We start from the raw sequence: 20676 nt of genomic DNA, 5'->3' as shown, positions 1-20676 counted from the left end.
AGGATCCTACACTGACATCTTCCACTACATTGCCCTACTATTTTAATATTTTCTTTTTACAAACAATCCTTATTATAGTAGATCTTCCTCCTGCATAACATGAGCACTTATCAATCATGATTCTTCATATGACTGCAAATTACATGGCGACGGGATATTACACTACTAATGATAGATTGGAATTAGTGTGAGATTGCTGCTTCAAGATGTTTTGATTATGATTATGATTAAATTTATCATGCACTCTTCCCTAGCAGGCCCCAGGGCAGCTTACAACGATTCAAAATTATGGAAGTTGTCTTGCTAGTGAAGTGTTATTTTGCTCATGCTTAGCCTCAGCAACTGTTTCAGCAGAATCCAGCATCTCTGGATCTGGACTAATTAATGCCCAGAGGAGATTATTATCTTGACTAATCTATATTAGACTATCAGGTGACACCCATTCATGTATAATTTTGTTTCACTGTCAGGGAACTATTGTTTATCATTGGATTTAGATAGTGAATAGGTGAATTGCCTTTGGGCCAAAAATCCCCCTAAAATTTCCTTCTGCCAGGAAATATTTTTAAAGTGTGTCATGTAAACTGTCAGGATGCAAAAAAATGGCTTTAGGTTTATGACTTTACATTCATACAAACTGCACACACACAAAACCACTTGGTCCAGAGATAAAATTCTGCAGAGAAGAACTTTTAGTGCAAGATGAGTCTTCTTCTTTGGCGATCACTTGTAGCCGAGTAATATTATCATGGAGGAGCCGAAGGACGTTAACAAATTTATCTGGGCAGCCAATTTTCAGAAAGACAGTCCACAGGGCATTACGATTTACAGTGTCGAAGGCCTTAGTCAGGTCAATAAATGCCATATACAGGGATTGGTTTAGTTTTTTTCAGTAGATTTAGATAGCTAAAGCCCTATTCATCTTGAAAACCAACCCCTGCAAGATGAGTAGGGCTTTAGCTATCTAAATCCACTGAAAAAAGTAGTCCACAGATGGTGTAATGAAAATCACTGAATACTTTTCCTGTTCACCCATTAGCTTATATTCGCCTTTCAAACCATTGTCATTTAAATTCTTTTGTAACAGGACACAAAGTGAAAAGTACAGTACTAAAAACCTCAACCCCAACTCATTTGTCATTTGAACTTCCTGCCTGTTCATTGTTTACATGCCATGTTTTCTGTAATATGCATTTATCTGGTTTATCATGTGCATGCATTGTTTCTTCTTCATCTGGACAGTATTGGGCTCAGTACACAGGCCATTGCTGTTAGAATCTGCTAATCCCAAACTTCCTTTCTGCAACATTGACAGGTTTCACCATTTTTTTGTGTCCTCTCAGCAGTAGTCACAATAGTTAGAGTACTATCCATGCTTCCCTATTATCATCTCAGTACCTACACTACTATTCAGCGTCATTCTCCCAAGCCCCAAGCACTTGGTTCAACAACACTGTTTTGCGGCACAATTCAAAAGACTATATTTAATCTTTAAAGCTCTAAATCATTTGGGTCCATGGTATCTCATGGAACACCTTGTCGTTTTATTTCCTTCTTTGATTTATGATCTGCCAAGAAGACTTTCTTGTATCCAGCTGCCTAAACACTGGCGGTGAAATCTAGGGACATTCTAGGTTGTATCAGCCTGCTTTTGGAATGTCATTTTTTAGGAGATTCACTTGACAGATCCTCTCTAACCCTTTAAAGACTAGTTAAAACTGACATATCATTACTTGATATCGGCATTACTGGTTCCTGTTGCAGTATTTTTATTGCTTTTGAGCAAAAATGATGCAAAAAATTTATTTTTGTTAAAATTTCTGTACCACCCTTTATCCAAAGGTCACTGGGCATTTACAATATAAAAACACAAAATACATACTATAATAAAAATAATAAAAATAATAACCCCCACTCAGTTTAAAAGGCCATAGATTGTTTAATTAGCAAAAGGCCTGAGAGAAGAGAAATGTTTTTGCTGGTGCCTAGATATATGTAATAAAGGCAGGCGAGCCTCCCTGGGGAGAGAATTAACAAGCAGGGAGCCACTGCAGAAAAGACCCATTTTTGTGCTGCTGCCCTCTGGACCTCTTGCAAAAAAAGGGGGGGCCTTAGATGATGGCAAACCCTCCAAGTTTCCCTATTTTCCAGGGACATTCCTGATTTAGATAAGCCACCCCAGTTTCTGATTTGAGCTCAGAATGTCCCACTTTTCCTTAGGAAGTACCTATTTTCATTGGAGAAATATTGGAGGGTATTGTCAGGGAGAGGCAAACGGGAAAAGATGAAAGGACAGAAACCAGCAGTTATAGAGAGCCTAAAGAGTCTTATGTATGCCAGCTGGACAGCATTAAGCCTCTGACAGGTATGGCATTGCCCCAGTGAACAACCTAGCAACTGAATTCTATACCAGCTGAAGTTTTCAAACTGTCTTGAGTTTGGCAGATGAGGGATGAAGAGCTTTGTTCCTCATCCGTAGCCTGATGTATTTCTATGCCAGATGCAGTTGGGCAGGTACCAATAAGAGAATGGTGATCATAGAAAAGAATCCAATGTACTGTATCTTGAAAACTACTCAAATATAGGAACACTCTGACCCCTTGTGGCTGAAGCTGTCCATTACAACTAGAAAAACAATATTGATACTGTAATACTTTGTGCATGGATATAGCAGAAGAAATAATAAAGAAAAGGCATAGATGTTTGAGGCCATGATAAACCACCAGAGTGACAATCAAATGAAAAAATGAGGATAGTATATTTTCAAATACTTCTATATTTGTATCACCAGTTTTGCTTTGGAAACATTTTCCTCCCATATATAATATGTTCTGTAATTATCACATATCAGGGCCTTGGAAAATGCTTATAAAGGTGCTTTACAAAATAGACTGAAATCCTTTGCACAATCATTTAGAAGAAGAAGAAGAAGAGTTTGGATTTGATATCCTGCTTTATCACTACCCGAAGGAGTCTCAAAGCGGCTAACATTCTCCTTTCCCTTCCTCCCCCACAACAAACACTCTGTGAGGTGAGTGGGGCTGAGAGACTTCAGAGAAGTGTGACTAGCCCAAGGTCACCCAGCAGCTGCATGTGGAGGAGCGGAGACGCGAACCCAGTTCCCCAGATTATGAGACTACGGCTCTTAACCACTACACTACACCACTACACCACACATTTATTTAGAAATAAATCCCTTGAATTTAGAGGAGCTTAATTGGAACTCGACAGAAATATGGTCAAATTGAGACAGTTCAGCAAAGTGGTCATGTCAAGCAAAGGCATGTTTTTTTGGTTATAATAATATTTATTTCAGTTTACTTACAGTGCATACATACCAACATATCATACTGTTTATCCAATGCCAAGGCACTGATAGAAGGTCCTAGTTGTCAGGAGTGAGCCAGCAGTAAACCACACTGTGCAAGTTGGACTCTTAATTAGCAAACACATGATCTGCACAGGAGTGTAAGGTCTAATGAGCTCAATAAATCATCTCCAGCAGGTCTTCCCTCATGAAGCAGTCCCCACCTTCCCATAGCTGCCTAAGCCCCCTTCTCTCCAGGGTTTCCCCCCCAAGCAGTTGGAGGCAGTGTCTGCACATGGCTAATCTCTGCTCTTTTTATGCATCTTCTGGTTATGGCACAAAAAAGGACGAGGAGGCTTGTCACAGCAGGAGGAAGAGACTCCCATGACTCTTCACCAGCCCGACTCATCTCTGCTTCTTGACCTGTCTCCTCCCATTTTCCTTCTTCAGCTTCTGCCTCTGATTCTGGACTTCTCTCCACCACAGACTGCCACTCTCCCAGCTCACTAAGCCCTGTTACCTCCTCAGCTTCTGATACCTCCTCTTCCCAGTCTTCTCCCTCTTCTCACTGTGACCACTTTATCACCCTGGGCTCTGAGCCTTCTTCCCTTGGTGGCAGTGTTAGAAACTGAGATAAGAAAGCTAGGAGCTAAATGGCACCTTAAACCTAGATTATGGGCGCTGCAATGGAATGTCTAGGTACACTTTTTTTTATAACAATACAAAGCTGAAAATGAATGAACTGCAGCTAAAATCTTATATTCATTTTTCACATGGTCTAGTCCTCATCTGAAGACTGCAAAAAACAAAGCCATACTTTCCCTGCCTACCCCCCCTAATATTCTTATGAGGGTCCCGTCTCCAGTCCTCAGAGAGTGGCAGGAAGTGGGGAGGCAGAAAAAGGTCCTGTTTTCATTCCAGCAGTGGCAGTTTTAATCTGAAATCTTAGGCGCAGTACTCCCAGAGCTCATAAACTGCTTGCATTAATGAAATTCTCTGTCACAAAATGCACCTAGAACAATGGGAGTTTTGAATGCTGCTTGGTGGTTCCCCAGCTGGTTTTTCTCATCATTCCTCTGCACCCAACCAGTCTGCATCTAACCACAAGTAGTTAAAATGAAAGTAGGGGATAGGAGAGCCATTTCCAGGAACTACATGCCACTTTCAAATCATAGCTAGGCTATCCACTATCAAACAATGAAAATGTAAGTCTGGAAATCAATTGCCTTCTGTATTCAGCTTTCATAAGTGCATAATTCAGCTCTTCAATTTCCCATCAGTTCAATTAAAAAAAATACCAGGGATGTTAAATCTTGATTCAGACTTTGGATAATTGTACAGTACTAAGATAATGGGGGGTGGGGTGGGGTGGGTGTGAAAGCATGTTGCATTTGGTTTATTCATAATTGTTTTTTAAATTGACTACCACGAGACAGGAGTGCCTGGCGTGCTCTGGTTCATGGGGTCATAAAGAGTTAGACATGACTAAACGACTAAACGAAACCAACACCATGAACAATGGCCAGGTTGCAGTTTCATGAAAAGTTCCAGGAACAGAATTTCAATTTAGAACCTACTGGTAGTTAGAAAACCAATTCACCACAAGGTGTCATCAGATCTCAATGCATTTTTGCAGATTCCAAAGAACTGAGTAGAGGCTGGGAATGAGGAAGAGCAGATGGCTTGCTAACTAGCAGCTTCTTATTTTTATGAATGGAGGCTGTCTTTAAATGACCTCATGGCATGTACTCTCCACCCCTACTTTGGAGTCTCTCTGTAATTTTCAGGTGCTTGTGTACTGTCCTCTTATGCAGTAGACCGTGTTGAATTTCAGACAGGATTGTAGTGTGGAAGTCAACGCAGCTGGCTCTTACTGGAATGCATTCAACTAGGAAAGCTTTGGACAGGTGAGTAGTACAATGTTTTTTAAAGTGTGTGTGTGTGTGTGTGTGTGTGTGTGTGTACACACATACACACATGCGTGCACACACACATACTATTTTGTAAACAGTGCTGGGAGAGTTCTGTATTTTTTCATTAGATTGTTCTGTATTTTCTCATTTATTGTTTTATGAAACAGTAATACTTTTGTCAAAATTGATGGCATTGGTTGGATATATAACCAACCAATCTTGAATTTGAATGTAATATGTAATCTTCCATCATTGTCAAGTCGAAATAGGTACACTGTTTATATTTCAGGGCAGAAACATCTTGGCAAGCAGTAGGAAGTAGAGAGCAAACTTTGTGAAAAGGTTTTGAATGTATAAAGAAAGCAAGTCCCATGACTGATCCCATGTGCATCTTCTTCTGAGAAGTTAACACTGCAGCCCTAAACTCTGCAAGTATGTTCAGTAGGAAATCCTATTGTGTCTAATGGGACTTGCTTTCTGGTAAGTATATTTAGGATTGCAGCCTAAATGCAATCTTATCCATGTTTATTCTGAATTATACAATTATAGAAGTATGTTTATGAGTGTAGGCACACTATCACAAATTGTCATCTTTTCAGTTTCCCATATTTTTAAAATGCTGTTCTATGATCCCCAAGTCCCTCTCCTTGGCTCTGCAAAAGAGGGGGAAAGCTACAGTGGTTACTACCTGGTGAACTGCAGCTCCTAAGAGATTATGCAGAAGGCAAGAATGGCATTTTCCCCCTTGTTGGCTGCAGCAGTGGGAGAATGGGAAAGACTCAAAACACAGAGAGAACATTTCTAAAGCTACAAGCCCTAGGAGTGCCAGTGTGGTACAAAGGTTAGACTTGGTTTGGGATGAGATAAACCCAGGTTCAGATTTCTGCTAAGGGCTGATTCATAGTTCATGCAGTCAAGATACTTTCATATGTGAACTAGTATTTGTAGTGCCAAGCACTGACTGTAAAGAATGAAGGGGAGATATGTATCTCCAAAACAGTCAAGGACATGTGCCAAGGAACTGAGAGCCGATTATGGTTCCCCAGTTCTGTCCCTTAGTGGGGGCATGTATGAATTCTTCAGGTTAGTACTATAAACACTCACTGATTACCTGGGGCAAATGTAAATCAGCTGTCACATATGAATCTCACTGGGAGATGGTGGACAAGTTCCTATCTTTCTGTGTAATCTACCTAACAAGGTTGTTGTGAATCTGCAGTGCTGTTAGCTTCTTTGGAAGAAGTGTAAAATATAACAGTTAAGAAGCCATGCTCACCTTTCCAGCTTTCTCAAGGGCTCTGCAATTCAATTATGCTTATCCCAAGATATTCTAATAAAAGGAGCCAAAATAAAAATTAATTTTCCATCAGTTTGTCACATATTATAATGGGAAACTCCTGGCTAAGCTTGTTTTTATTGCTGTCTCCACTAATGCCTTTCTTTAGGGTCAATGCATTTAATGATAAGGTTAAGACTTTGTGTATTATATATACACAAAGGGTAAGGAGCCCCTATGGTTATACTGATCCAAGTTTCATCAGTAACTCTAAAGTGATTTTCCAGGCTACATATTTTCTGGGCGGCGGGGGGGGGGGGATGTTTCTCTTCAGTTATCCTGTCAGCCACAGGCTGCTCCATTTGACATCAAGAAAACCAGTCTTTGTATTCTGTCTCATTTTATCAGTCTTTACCAGACTACTAAACTGTCTGGATGAGATTGACTTTCTCTTGAACTAATTAAATGTATTGCTATAATCAAAGGATTCTTACACTGTTAAATAAAGATGTTTTATTTCATCTTGTAAAGTTCCAGCCATATTTGTTGGTTGATAGGCTATTATCACCATAGTCTATCAAATCAGGTTTTTAATCTTGTAATGTAATTCCTCAGATTCTAGAATTTGGGGACACACGCAGCCTGGTATTAGGACTTTGCTGGCACAGGGTCTCAAATCACCAAAATGTCTTTCCACCAGCACACAAGAGGTTGCTGCCTTCAGATGGGATAATAACTTAACCACAGTGCTAAAGAAACTGTCAGAGAGCTGGTAATTCATCTCAGTAACAGAAGTACTGTATCCTATGGCAAGGGTGCCTATATTACTAAGGTTTCCATTGTTCCATCAGCACAGGTTTTTCAGCTTGCCAGGGCTTCTTGGAGAAAAAGCAGGACATAAATTGAATAAAGAAAAAGATTCTGCACTTCTTGACCCATTTGCTGAATCCAACATATGGCACATAAGGCTGCATTGCTGGATTTGGGCTAGCTGGTAGTCATGTCTGTCAGCTTTATCTGTGCTGATTGCTTTTTTTTTTTTTTGAGAGGTGGGGGATTCATTACAGTCCCTTCAGTAATAAGAAGTGTTCTGACCACCTGTTTACTAAAGTGTGAAAGCAGACCCTTGCACATAACGGCATGTTTGCAGCCCACTGCTGCACCATATAATTTTTGGGTTGGGGCTATGTTTTAGAACAGCAATCCTAATTCCTAAAGGAAAACAAAGACACCCATCTGGCAATCCCATCATCACCACCTGAAAATTGTTCCAGATAAAGAAATATAAACCCAATAGATTTGCCTGTTCTACTGCCTCTCACAATCAACTCTTCATCTCTGGGTTGTGGGTTCGAGCCCAATGTTGCACATAACGATTCCCGCATTGCAGGGGTTTGACTAGATGACCTTTGTGGCCCTTTCCAACTTGACAGTTCTATGATTCCATGTATGATGTTTCCATGAAAACTGGTCAAGCAAAAATCAGGTTTTCCACAAATCATTGAGCACCATACAGAACAATATGAAATATGTTTCTCTCTCTTCATTAGATGCTATCTCCTGCACATTTTAAAGGATAATTCTAATTTACCAGTTCCCTCAAGGTGTGCATACTTCTCTATACTCATCTGAAAAATTGTTCTCAAAAGCAAGCTAAGAGGAAATAAAAGCACATTTGCTTTAAAGTTGGTGGGAGCCTTTAGGAAACACTAACCTTTTTCAAAATTCCACTTTCTTTCTTTTTTTTATAAGATATTTATTAGAATTTTCAAAATATTACAAAATAGAAAAAGAGAAAAGAAAAATACAAAATAAAAATAGTTAAAAACAATTCAGTCTTTCAATCACTTATCTTTCATTTGCTTGTTTCCCAGACCTCCTCACGCCTCCCTTTTCTGTATTCCACTTCAATTGTTAGTTTAGCAAATCCCTTCCCTCTTTCTTTCCACTTTCTTTATGGGGAGAGAGATGGGGGAAATGAATACTTTGCTACCGCTTTTTCTTTTTTGTGAAGAGGAGATTTATTTGCTCTGTAATCACTTTACTGTAGTACACGTGCAGCAAGCTACAAGTTTTGCTGTTAAACTTTCCTGAATTAAGCACAGTAGTGCTTGATTTGTCATGTGACCAGAATTATCCTAATGATTGTAACCACCACATGGGAAATACTTAATTGGTCATGAGAGAATGGCTGATGATGTTCTATATTGTATAGCCACAATTGTATAACTATAAAATAGGATCCTCTCATCATTTACTTTCTTTCTCCAGACACCAACCTTTCCATTCTTCTGGTGACATATTGGAGAGTTTACAGTAGGAAATAAGATTTATTGCCAATCTTGGCTCCCAGATTCTTAGAGCTGCTTCTTCCTATAAATACAACCCCATGGAAGATTGCAGAAAGAGCCCATTCAAGGGAGGAGAGCCCACACAGCAATCTGCTTTTGTTCCAAGTTCCTGTATTTGAAATACTGAATTAACGAGGATAAATGGGAGGTGACTATATTCCAAAGTTAGCTAAATCAGTCCTAAAATACACCTCCGTAAGAACTTTGAGACAGAAGTGGAGGAACAGCAAAAAAAGGCTGAAGCGAGCAAACTTATGTAAGAACACCATGGTAGCACAATCCTATGCATATTTGTTTTATTTTATTTTACTTTCCTTTATTTTATTTATTTTTATTTTTGTTTGTTTGTTTAGTATACTGCCTTCATCCGAAAATCTCAAGATGGTTCACCTGCCTGGCAATAGAAATGTACAAGGAAGTAAGAGATCTGATGGACCAATCTAGAAGGGAGACAGGCAGAGGCAAAGCCATAAATGTTTAATTTGATAAAAACTGAGGGTATTTTAGTTTAGCGGCTCCAGTATTATGCAGGCGCAGGCATTAGTGATTGATGGAAGAACCTCACCTTTTATAGTTGAGCGTGTCCAGAAGTTACTGTGTACCTCCAACATCCACCTAAATGTATTTTTATTTTTTTTGGCAGTGTTTTGTACCATATTGCTTTCTCCCACTTACTTTAACCTCAGTAAACTCCTTTAATTCACTGTCATTGAATATGTAATGTCTTGTGGTTAAGGGCTAAAGAATTGTGAGCTGGCCATTTTATATATGGAGACAGTGTTCCCTTTTCAGTTCTTCTCAAGCATATTGAAGTTCCCTTGGTTTTGGATAAGCTCTACTGTTTCTCCACAGGGAATAAAGACCATGCTGGTCAATTCTTGAGAGGGGATTGTTTGTAGCTCAAAGTATCCTATTGTATGGTTAACCAAAACTTGATTGTGCCAGTTTAGGGAGCAGCAAGATTCTGGTTGCTAACAGGAAATGTGACACACAAATCTTCTGTGTTTTGTATTATCCATAAAAACTTCTAGTGAGATGAAGTCTTCAGCTACTAGCTCACTAACCAACAATTAGAACCATACTGATAGCCCAAAAAGTTAATGTTATTTGGCAGAGTGAGGGACAATATATCGTATTTTTTGCTCTATAAGACTCACTTTTCCCCTCCTAAAAAGTAAGGGGAAATGTCTGTGCGTCTTATGGAGCGAATGCAGGCTGTACAGCTATCCCAGAAGCCAGAACAGCAAGAGGGATTGCTGCTTTCACTGTGCAGCAATCCCTCTTGCTGTTCTGGCTTCTGAGATTCAGAGTATTTTTTTTCTTGTTTTCCTCCTCCAAAAACTAGGTGCGTCTTGTGGTCTGGTGCGTCTTATAGAGCAAAAAATACGGTACATTTTACATGGCACTATTATTACCCTTTGTCTCCACATAATTCCACAGAGGTTCTGGATCTATGCTCTTCAATAATTCAGTTCTTGAGACACCACCTAGCTCTGACCAAAGGGATGGACTCATGATATCCAAACAGACTAGCAAAGAAATCATACGGAGAAGCAATAATACAGAGCAGGTTGTGTACCATAGTTGGACTCACATTAATGCTTCTGTTCTCACAAAAGCTTGTTCTCTGATCTGAAGAACAAAACACCAAAGGATGTCAACCTAATTCCACTGTCCTGACCTTACCAACTTTGCTGCTGGGATTTACTCCCAGTGACTTCATAGGAGGCAAGTCTCTAATAGCCTTGTCCAGAAAAGGTAACATGAGACATTGCCCACAGATTCTGAGATCTTTCAGAGACAGCAGAGAGGTGCACTGAGGAATAAGGCAATCTAGGGAGGGCAAAGGTCAGACAGGGATAACTTGCGCCAAAGAAAGGGGCACCGCTTCTAAGACAGTGAAGGAGCGCAGAATAGTTCAGAAAGGCCACCTCAAAACCAAGACATAATTTACAGCAATCCCAACTGAAAATCTTTGACAAGAAACAGATAAGAGAAAAGACTCACCCCATCCCCTCCCTATTATGCTCATTAAAATACTTTCCCTGGACCCTTACAAGCCCTCCTACACCCACTCCTACTATTCCAATTACAGCAGGAAGCAAGGAGGAGTACAGATTAGAGGGGGGAGCTTTTTTATTAAAAGAAAATACTGTATAGCTTTCATGTTTCAAACCAGGGAGAGAGAGAGAGAGAGACTTAATGAGTTCAGAACTAGGGTTTTAAGAGAGACAGCAGATTGAATGCTTAGTTCTGAAATACATTGATCAGCTACAACCTGAAAGACTGGGGATCATAGGCTCCTAATGTGCCCTTTAAATCTTTCTTTATTTCGTTTTATTTTGTGGAGCTTTCCATTTTGAACATAGTTTTTAACATTTCCATTCTCTTAGCTCAGTTTTAGCAAAGTCAGCTGCAGAATTCCTAAAACAGGTGCATTTGAACAAGGCTGTTTCCCTGCCTACTTCATCTGCTCCCATTTTCTCCATTAACATTCTCCCCTCTTGCCCCAGACAGACACCTATAGAGTAGATATGATCTTCAGACATCCTCACCCCATTTGGGCTGCTAGGATGGGACCAGGGCTGTGATGGTGACATGTGTGCCCGGGAATGTGTCTGAGACCACCCACTTATTTCACAGAGGCTTTTGTACAGATAGCAGCCACAGTTACTCTTGGCATGCATTGCCCTGATCAAGATTTGAGCAGATGACCTAGAGGTGAAAAGCCTCTGTATTGAAATCCTATGCTACTCTTTCAATGAACTGACTGCTCATGACAGTGATGAGTGGATTACGCTTGTTTGAGTCAGACAAGTGTTGTGTATATGACCACACACAATGCCCCTCAGTCCTGACCTACAAGTCTTGTACTATTCCACCCCTGGTCCATGTTCTGCAATATGTTGCTATTTTCTATTTCAGCCTACTCTTAACATCCACATTTTTATTGTAAGCGAGGCTTCTTTGGTTTTCCATCACAGGTTTATCACAACAAGACTGAGAAATCAGCTTCTTTAAAATGTGATACTGTTTTTGATATTTGGGAGCTGCTGTATTTCATGTGCACACTTACCACACAATTATCTCTGTTCACAGGTTTTGCAGGCCTTTCAGATTCTGCAAAGCCTGTTTCACCAGAGATAATAACAAGCAAAAGAAATCAATCTGTACACCAGGAGCAGCCAATGCAGTGCCCTGCAGATATTTTGGACTTCCAACTCCCATCAGCCCCAGACAACACTGCCAGTAGTCTGGAATGATGGGAGTTGTAGAACAACATCTGGAGGGCACTACACTGGCTATCCCAGTGAACACTATAGCAAAGAATGTTTCTTTTATTCCACTTTTCGTTAATGAAACTACATTGAACTATTTTCAGTGTAGATTCTCCAATCGTAAGGGACCTTGATGGCAGACAGTATAAGATGGCTGGAAATGCATACCTTTGGCTTTGTATTGTCCTGTAGCTTCAACTATAAGGTTTCAGTTCTATACTCAGTTTCCTAGGAGTAAAATTCAGTGTGACTTACTTTTGAGTAGACATTATAAGCTTCTGCTATGAATCTGGCAAAATGAATAGCTAAATGTCAGACCATATGTTAGACAGGTGATGGGTGTCAGTTTCATCCCACATGAAGGAATCCCTATGTAAAGGGCACTGAGGAATGTAGGTCTTTCAAGGATTATGTTGCTTTTGATGCACTATTCAATCTTTAGGCACACACATTTGTTTTTTATACGTTCCCTTTGGGGGTTGTGAGTGCACTCTGCACATATTAATAAATAAAGATTCTCCATACCATTCTGAGCTGGGTCAGTACAGTACTGAAATGAATGGCACATATGCTCCATTGCCTTTTCCAGGCAAGCATCCAAGCAATGTTTTACCATGGGGGCCTTCCAAAAGCATTGTGTCTGTTAGAAACTCCTATCTGACATGCTGAGTGGTAATTGGAATTGTGTTTTTACTGCCCAGAGTGACAGTCAGGGTTATATGGTTTTCGTGTGTAATACAGTTGCTTTATACCACTCAGTGTGAGAGAGTAGGACCCTACCTAGGTGGGAGACAAGGAGGGAGTGGTTATGCTGCTGTTATATTGCTTGAGATTAAGGTGGGTGGGTGAACTAGTTGTAAATTATGTTTAATGCTGTTAGTCTTGTGACTAGTTGTTGGCTAGGGGTTAACTGTGTTAGAGGTATGGTTGGTAAAATGGCTGAGAGTGAGGTTTGCATGTGAAAGAGTGCTAAATGTTTGCTTGGAAAATGTTACTGGGCATAGAGTGTTATGTAGTTGTTATGTTATGTATCTCCTTCAGCTACTTTGTTTGGCCACAGACAATGCTTTAACACAGGGGTAGCCAACGCAGTGCCCTTCAGATGTTGAACTACAACTCCCAGAAGCCTCAACCAACATGGTCAATAGTCAGGGATGATGGGAGTAGCAGTTAAGCATCATCAGGAGGATACAACATTGGCTATCCCTGCTTTAACCTGTAGGGTTATTTATTGTAGTTTTACTTTTTACTTTTTTAATGTTTATTAGAGAGAATTCTGTTTTGCTGCTTATTATGCTGCCTTAAATGTGGATTTTTATTTTTGTATTTCATTTTCATTTGCAATGTTCTGTTCTGATGTTTTGGGACGTATTTGTGATATTTTAAGATATGCTATAAACTGCTTAGAGGTTTTTTTAAAAAATTAAAGTAGTATAGAAGTAATGTTCATCATCATCATCATCATCATAATAATAATGTAGATGTGAAACAATCTTTGCCTCTTGTGCTGCATTGTCCTCAACCCAGCATGGCTTCCATTAAAGAGGCCATATTTTGGCAGCAAGTGTTGGGCCAGCTACTGTGTAGGTGCCACAAACAGTTGTTCTTCCTTTATCCCATAAATGGATGAAAAATTAAATGACTGAAGGGTTTTCTGGATGCTATTCACATACGGAGCCTGGCACAGAAGGAAAAAGGCCTCTACAAAAATCAGTTTCAGAAGAAATAGATGAGTAAAGGAAAGGGGCCTAGAAAAGGAGAGGAATTTGTTTCCTTTCATTTCTGCCATCTCATTTGGAGAAAAGTGACAGCTGCTGCTTATTGACCCAGCCCAGACGTTTGCTGCAGCTGCATCCTTCTCCTTTCACTGTATTGAAGAAAAAGAACTAAAACCTTAATGCTGTGTAAGACTATCAGATGACCCTTAACTCTAAGATGTTGCATCTTATATTTTATATCCAAAACTGCTGTTTCTCTAGCACACCCATCCACACCCACATACTATAGAGCCTTGGTTTGAGACCCCACCTTTGGACATGAATCACCTATCCAGGAACATATGAGTCCGTAAAGTACTATTAAGGTTCTTATGTCAAGTCCCTAACTCCTAGAACTACTTTAGGCAAAACCACAGTAATATGCCCATTGAAAGCAAAAGGGGAATCAGAATATACTTGCTGAGTCAGACCTGTATGTGGACAAAGCACAAAGAAAAGTGTTGTGGGGTGACTGAAGATCATAATTTTTTACTGAAAATTCATTTCATGCCTTGATATTGAGCAGGTGTGAGACAGTTGTCACTCACTTAAGTATCAGTTCCCGGCTTTTTGCATATCCTTTTTCTTTTGGCCAAGTCCTCCTTCTTTCCCACTCAGTTATAATCACTGGCAATTAACTACTGCAACTTCTGTTGGATATATTCATGCTGCAAGGGTTTCACTTCACAAGTGGTATTACTAATGGAAGACTCTGCAGTTATTTCAAGCATTCCAAGGAAAGATAAGGTGTCAGTGGGGCAGACTAGAAAGCCTATGAATGAATGTCTGCACTGTCTCTTTATCATGCAGTCATTCAATTCATGTATTTATGAATTACATTTGTATGTCACCCCGTGACATAAAGTTCTGTAGGTGGTGAACAGCTCCAGAACAGAGAGTAACAGCTGCTGATCTCTTGGGGGAAATAGGTTGGACATCCTTGTCAAAAGCAGCATGCTCCCTTGCTCAGTGCAAGGGAACATGGGGCAGCCACTATTTTTTCTCTCAACATGGGGTCAAAGCAAAGGTGGATAGAAGTAGTTTAATACCCCCTGAAAAGGCAGTGCATACCACCTAGAAACAAAGTACTCTTGTGAAAGAGTAAAATGCTGTTATCTAAAGAGATTGGCATGAGTAATTTCTCTGGGGTTTACCAGTCCATGGATTCTCTTAACTTTCAGTGATTGACTTCACACTCTGATTTATTCCTGAAACTGCCAAATTATCACTTCCAAAGACATCATAAGGATCAAGAGGTGAGTATATCCCCTTGCCTTAAACTTTCTGGAACTGGCACTGCCCAGGTGTTAGGCATATATATTCTGTTTCAGCCCCATCACCAATAGAACTAGTGGCATGCCTTTGGCTAATTGAGCAATCCAATGGCCTTTTAAACTCTGAAGGGCATATTGTTTTGGTTTGTTATTATGGTATGTATTTTTGTTTTTATACTGTAAACAGCCCTGTGATCCTTGGATGAAGGGCAGTATGGAAATTTGATGATGATGATGTCTACACCTGCAAAGCTTTCTGTGGTGGGTGTACCAAGGGCCTCTGAGAGCATAAGTGTTGTCCCAATAGCAGTCCTTCCTCCTCTGCAGCAGAGAGATGCTTCTGCCACATATAATGATCCCTTCACCAGTGTTTGACCTGCTCCAGGATTGCAACAGTAATAACATAAATAAAGATTAATTTTATTCATGGTCACACATGAATATAACACCAGTTCAGTTAATAGCTCTTGAAAGGATGGTGGAGCTATCAGAAAGCTCCTTGGCTCTACCTCTGACAGTGCTAATACTTTGACAAGTCAATACTTGATCCAACTGGGGCTCTTTTTCCTCCTGTAAAGATTATGTTTCCTTTGTCTGCAAAGTTCATAGAGTATACTTGTTACATTTTGTATATCGGCCTGCTGCCCATTGTTATCTTCACTGACTACTTCCTGAGTTGCATCCTGGAATCGTTGACTCCAGTCTTGAATTCCAAGCGTTACTCATTGCACTGGCTGCCCAAACTGTAATGGGATCACACAAGCTTGTGAATCATTTAGAAAACAATCAAGAAGTAAAAAGATACGCATAACATATGCCAGAATCCACTAGGATTCCAGTGAGAACACACTGTTAGTGGTTGGTAAATGACAATAGCATCCTGGCTGTTTCAAAACCCTAAACCCCTTCACTTAACCACAGTCAGTCTATTGCAGTTGAGCCAAATGATCCAATTTAGATAAATTGATTCTAGATGGTGCATACTGAAATTATGCCAAGGTCACACTTGAATAATGCTGTGATGTGATTATAGGGCTGGGAACTAAATGAAGATGGTTAGTAGATTATTGAGTAGACTGCTGACTGAAAAATGACCTCAAAGCTAACCTGTAAAAGTATCTTGTAGTACAGTACTGAGCCTAAAATAATGCCAACTGGATCAGCATTCAACAGAGAAAACACTGGGCTTAGGAACAATGAATTCTCCTTGCCTTATGCAAGATGTACCTCAGCAGGGATGGGGCATCTCATATAGAAGTACTATAAGATGAGGAGCCAGGTATGTAATAACAAAGGACCATCAAACCAGGATGAACGGTCACTTCATAGTGAAGCGGAGTTCATTGCAGCAGGAAGTGAAAGATGAGACTAGTACAGTGGTGAGAAACCTCTGGTCCTCCAGACTTCATTGGTCCCAGCCAGCATAGCCAATGGCTACAGGTGATGGAAGTTGTTGTTCAGCTGCATCTGGAGAGCCACGGGTTTCCAACTCCTGATCTAGCTGAAACAGCAAAGCAAACATTGTTCTTTTCTTTTCTTTTTGTTCTTTCCTGCATATATTGTTCTATTCTCTATGTATTGATGGCCACTGTGTGGATTTGATCAGGGATTGCACTAGGTGACAGTTTGGCTGCTTGTTGTCCTGGAGGCAATAGTGTTGCAGAACTTGCTTACGTGTTAACTTATCCTTGTGTGAGGACAGTAGCTCTCCATACAGTAGCTAACACACCCTTGGCTTGCCAATTGGATCCTCCAAGGCACCTTGCCACTGGCTTGGAAACTCTCAGCAAGTTCAAGAATATCCACATGGGAAACTGAACTAGATATTATAGCCATGCACAGACAGACACATTAATATGGCAATGTACAAACTCAGCATTAGTGCATAATGCCTGTCATCATAAGAACTGCTATAGGAAGGAGGCATGAGTCAGAAAACTGAGCAGGATGGCTAGATTGTCCTTATTGTGTAAGACCTTTGTTTTAAAGGAAAATTCTTTGCTCCAGAACATTGGGCCACCTCAATCATATGAACCAATGAGGAGGACAATATGTTCTGCAAAGAAAGGTCAAGACCCAAGGCAATTTCTTGGAAGCCCTATTTTTTAATTGCAAGCAGCCCACAGTGGAAGGTCCATCTGCTCTTGGGGGTGGGTGTCACCTTGTAAACTAGAGCATGGTTTTTCTTTTTTCCTTCTCCCACCCAATCTCTTTTCCTTTTGTGTTGTGCCTTTCAGCTTGTAAACCTGAGTGTTTTATTAATCTTTATAAGCTGTTCTGGAGTACTTTTATAGAGAGTGGAGTAAAAATACTCCAGATAGATAAATAAATATTTCCCTTAGGCTTATGCCAGTTTTTTAAAAATCCCTATTTCTCCATGGCATGTCACAAAACTAGAATCATAGTTTCGGAGTGCCTTTCATTTTTTAAATGTTAACCTGGCAGCCTGTTGCACACCGCGGACACGTTAGTATTAAGTTAAAGAGAAAAGGAATGTAATACTAGGGAGATCTTGGGAAGATAGGAAACTTCCATATGCTCAGTGTTTAAATTATGCTTAGATTTATCATCTACAGATCAGTTCCATCCATTAGAAACTTGCTCTCCCACTGTAATGTATAAATCATTGCTATGACAAACTGCTTCTTCTGTTCACCTCTAAGATATCCATTTAGGCAATGGCTTATAGTTTGGACTGTGATTTACTCTCATCAGGAATACAGAGGAGACAGAAGTTGGTAGAAAACAAGCTGGCTTTGAATGAAACTTTTCAGTCAGTGTAGTAGTGGTTGGGGGCTGCCTTTGCTTCAGGGGAATGTGAATTACCGTACATTTAGGTGGTTTGATTCACACAAACCATCAAATTAACATACTTTCATTTTAAAACAATGTCACACCCATCACTTAAGCTAAGGCAATCCCATTGGCATGGGCAAAACCAACAGCTAGATCTGAAGCTTGCAAGCAGCAGTGCTGTGAAATACAAGTTCTAGCCTGTTTCTAACCATGTTTAATCAGACATAAGTCTGAGCAGTTGCTAAAACCTTAGATGAGTTCTTAGAAATGAAGAAACAATATTGTTTTTGCATTTCAATCATTCACTGTTACATTAAATAATGTACTGTGCATTTGTCTTATTTAACAGGAGGGGCCTTCCCTTTCCAAGCCCTAGCACCAAGTTTCTGCTTCCTTCTATTTACAGAATCATGTAGTTTAGGGGTTCCCAAACTGTGGTGCCCACCATTCAGGTACATGGGTGTTTTAAAGTAGACACTCCATTGGCTGAGTTGAGGAGAACAGGGAACCAAAAAAGAATATGTTCTGTGATGAGACCCCACCCTCGCCCTACTACAGGAATTCCCCCCTAGGGAACGTTCAGATTAAACAACAATTGAAGACGTATTTGTGTAGCTGGTGATTGACAACAGAGCCAGTATTAAGCATCCTGTTGTCTATTTAGTTCTTTTGTTGCTCTTTTTAAAATATATATTTTGAGCAGTAATAGGTTGCATGTTATACACCTATTATTGTAAGCCAACCTGTGCTCCTAAGGTGAAAGGATGGGAGGATGTGGTAAAAAAAAACCTTGTAAATAAATAGATAAAGAGGCAAATACTCACATGTTTTACTTTCACATTTCATTTATTTCCTGCAGAAAATGTTGATCTTTCATTGTTGTTTCCCAGAACAAGGATCACGTGTGGCACTGCCCAGGGTTTCCTGCCAGATTCAAAATTTTAGAAATATTGCATCATTTTTGCATATGATGGGATGGGTGACAATGCTTTTCTGTAACAGCAGTGATGCCATGTTAAGATTACAGGAGATGCTACATCATCTTAAATGCAGTTATTTGCAGAAAATTAAACTGGCTTGTGGATTACAAATTAAGCTCCCAATTGATATATACTTGTGTATATTAGTATATGATTGTTTGTCTGTGAACAAACGCCACCCCCCTAAGCAAGATTAGCGCCATACGCCATAGTTGCCTTTGACTGGACCTAACCGTCCAGGGGTCATTTACCTTTACCTTGCTTACTCTCCTGAATACCTTCCTTTATTGTCTAAGGCAGAGGATCCCAAACTGACCCCTTTTCAGAAAAAACAAACAAACCTCAGAGCCCTCTGGAAATCTTCCTTCTTTAAGTGAACGAACAGGAAGATGCAGTGACAATTTGTGTTCTTTTATGTATCTATATTTCTGCCTACATCCTACAAGAAAGATGTTGTAAAAACCCATGGGGTGGACCGGAGTGAAGTCTGCTGGCTCAGTCCAATCTGTCCCAGAGGTGGGGCTGGCATCCGATCTGGCAATAAGTGTCATTACACAACAGATGAAACATGTACAAATGGTTTTTCCAAATATCATTTTCTTTTTTTTTCTTTTTTGTAAATAATTTTTATTTAAGTTTTGAACAATAAAGGAAGAAAAGAAAAACATACACAATACATATCTCAAAAAAAGAAAAAAAGATAACAAGAACACACAAAAAAGAACACAATTCAACAATAAAAAACAAAAAACATAACAATTAAAAACAATATCTCTTTTCCATTTCCGTTTTTTTAGTTTACTTATTTTCTGGACTTCCTCATACCTCCCTCTTTTGTATTCCAATCCAAATTGTTTGTCCAGCTATTTCTTTTCAACTTTTTTAATCCCAATCTTTAACTTTAATATAATATTGTAATATATATCTTCAATTTCTTTAAACCCGATCTTTAATCTTAATATAATATAACATTAAAATTTTCCCTCTTAATTGTCAGATTTCCATTTCTTTAAACATTTTTAATCCTAATCTTAATCTTATTCTATCAGTAACTTTAACCTGTACAGCTGGAAACCGCTTATTTTCAGTCCAACATCACTCTAACATTCTTTAATTTTACAATGTTTCTGACTAAATATCATTTTCTTCTACTCTTTCCTTATGCTTCCACCACCCCCTTAGCTTTATTCAGTGCCCCCCAATTGCACCTGAGATTACTACTGCTCCCCTGGATCATTCCAGCACCTCCCAAAGGGCAGTATTGCCCACTTTGGGAAACACTGTTTTAAGCACAAAGATTTTGGTGGCCAGTTTTCAAAATCCTACTTTTAGAAATGTAGCTTTTGTTTGGAGACATATGTGGACATTTCCCCTCCACTTGATATAAATAAATTTTGAGCACTGAAAAACATTCACAATTTGATGCCACCAAAATAGGACAAATTTCATCAGGCATCTTCCCTTATCCTAAAGACCTGGACTTTTCCATACTCATATGAAGAGTTTATATTAACTGATGGACTGATCATAACATCCTTCAATAGTATACAAGGCATGGAAGCACCATGTTTGTACCTGTTCTTCCTGTTTCCTCTGCCCCTTTTGTGGCCTCACTGCTTACATTTGAACTTATTTTCTTCCATAGAATGAGAGCCAGAATCTACTTTCACTCTGGGTCATCTCCAAACACAGGCCCTATGGAACAAAATGTCAAAATGTACTTCCTGCCTCTGGCAAACATTTC

At 39.6% G+C, this 20676-nt stretch overlaps 1 protein-coding gene across 6 annotated transcripts in view; it reads left to right on the top strand.

Annotated features, from left to right (window-relative positions):
• LOC308472001 (semaphorin-3D-like) overlaps positions 1–20676 on the top strand; it is a 50015-nt gene that overhangs the window by 2185 nt on the left and 27154 nt on the right. The window contains exons 1-2 of one of the 6 annotated variants that reach the window (XM_080996415.1): positions 4770–5214; positions 15064–15138. The exons of 1 other annotated variant lie outside the window; for it this stretch is intronic. The gene's annotated coding sequence lies outside the window, so the exon portion shown is untranslated. Of the gene's footprint in view, positions 1–4769; positions 5215–15063; positions 15139–15319; positions 15418–18385; positions 18405–20676 lie in introns of those variants that run through there. 4 more of the 6 variants (XM_080996412.1, XM_080996417.1, XM_080996413.1 and 1 more) reach the window with 4 other exon arrangements.

The sequence above is a fragment of the Podarcis pityusensis genome (assembly GCF_964106645.2).
Source record: "Podarcis pityusensis genome assembly, chromosome: 2".
Lineage (NCBI taxonomy): Eukaryota > Metazoa > Chordata > Lepidosauria > Squamata > Lacertidae > Podarcis > Podarcis pityusensis.
Note: the sequence above shows the minus strand (reverse complement) of the source record. Positions and strands in the feature narration are given on the sequence as shown.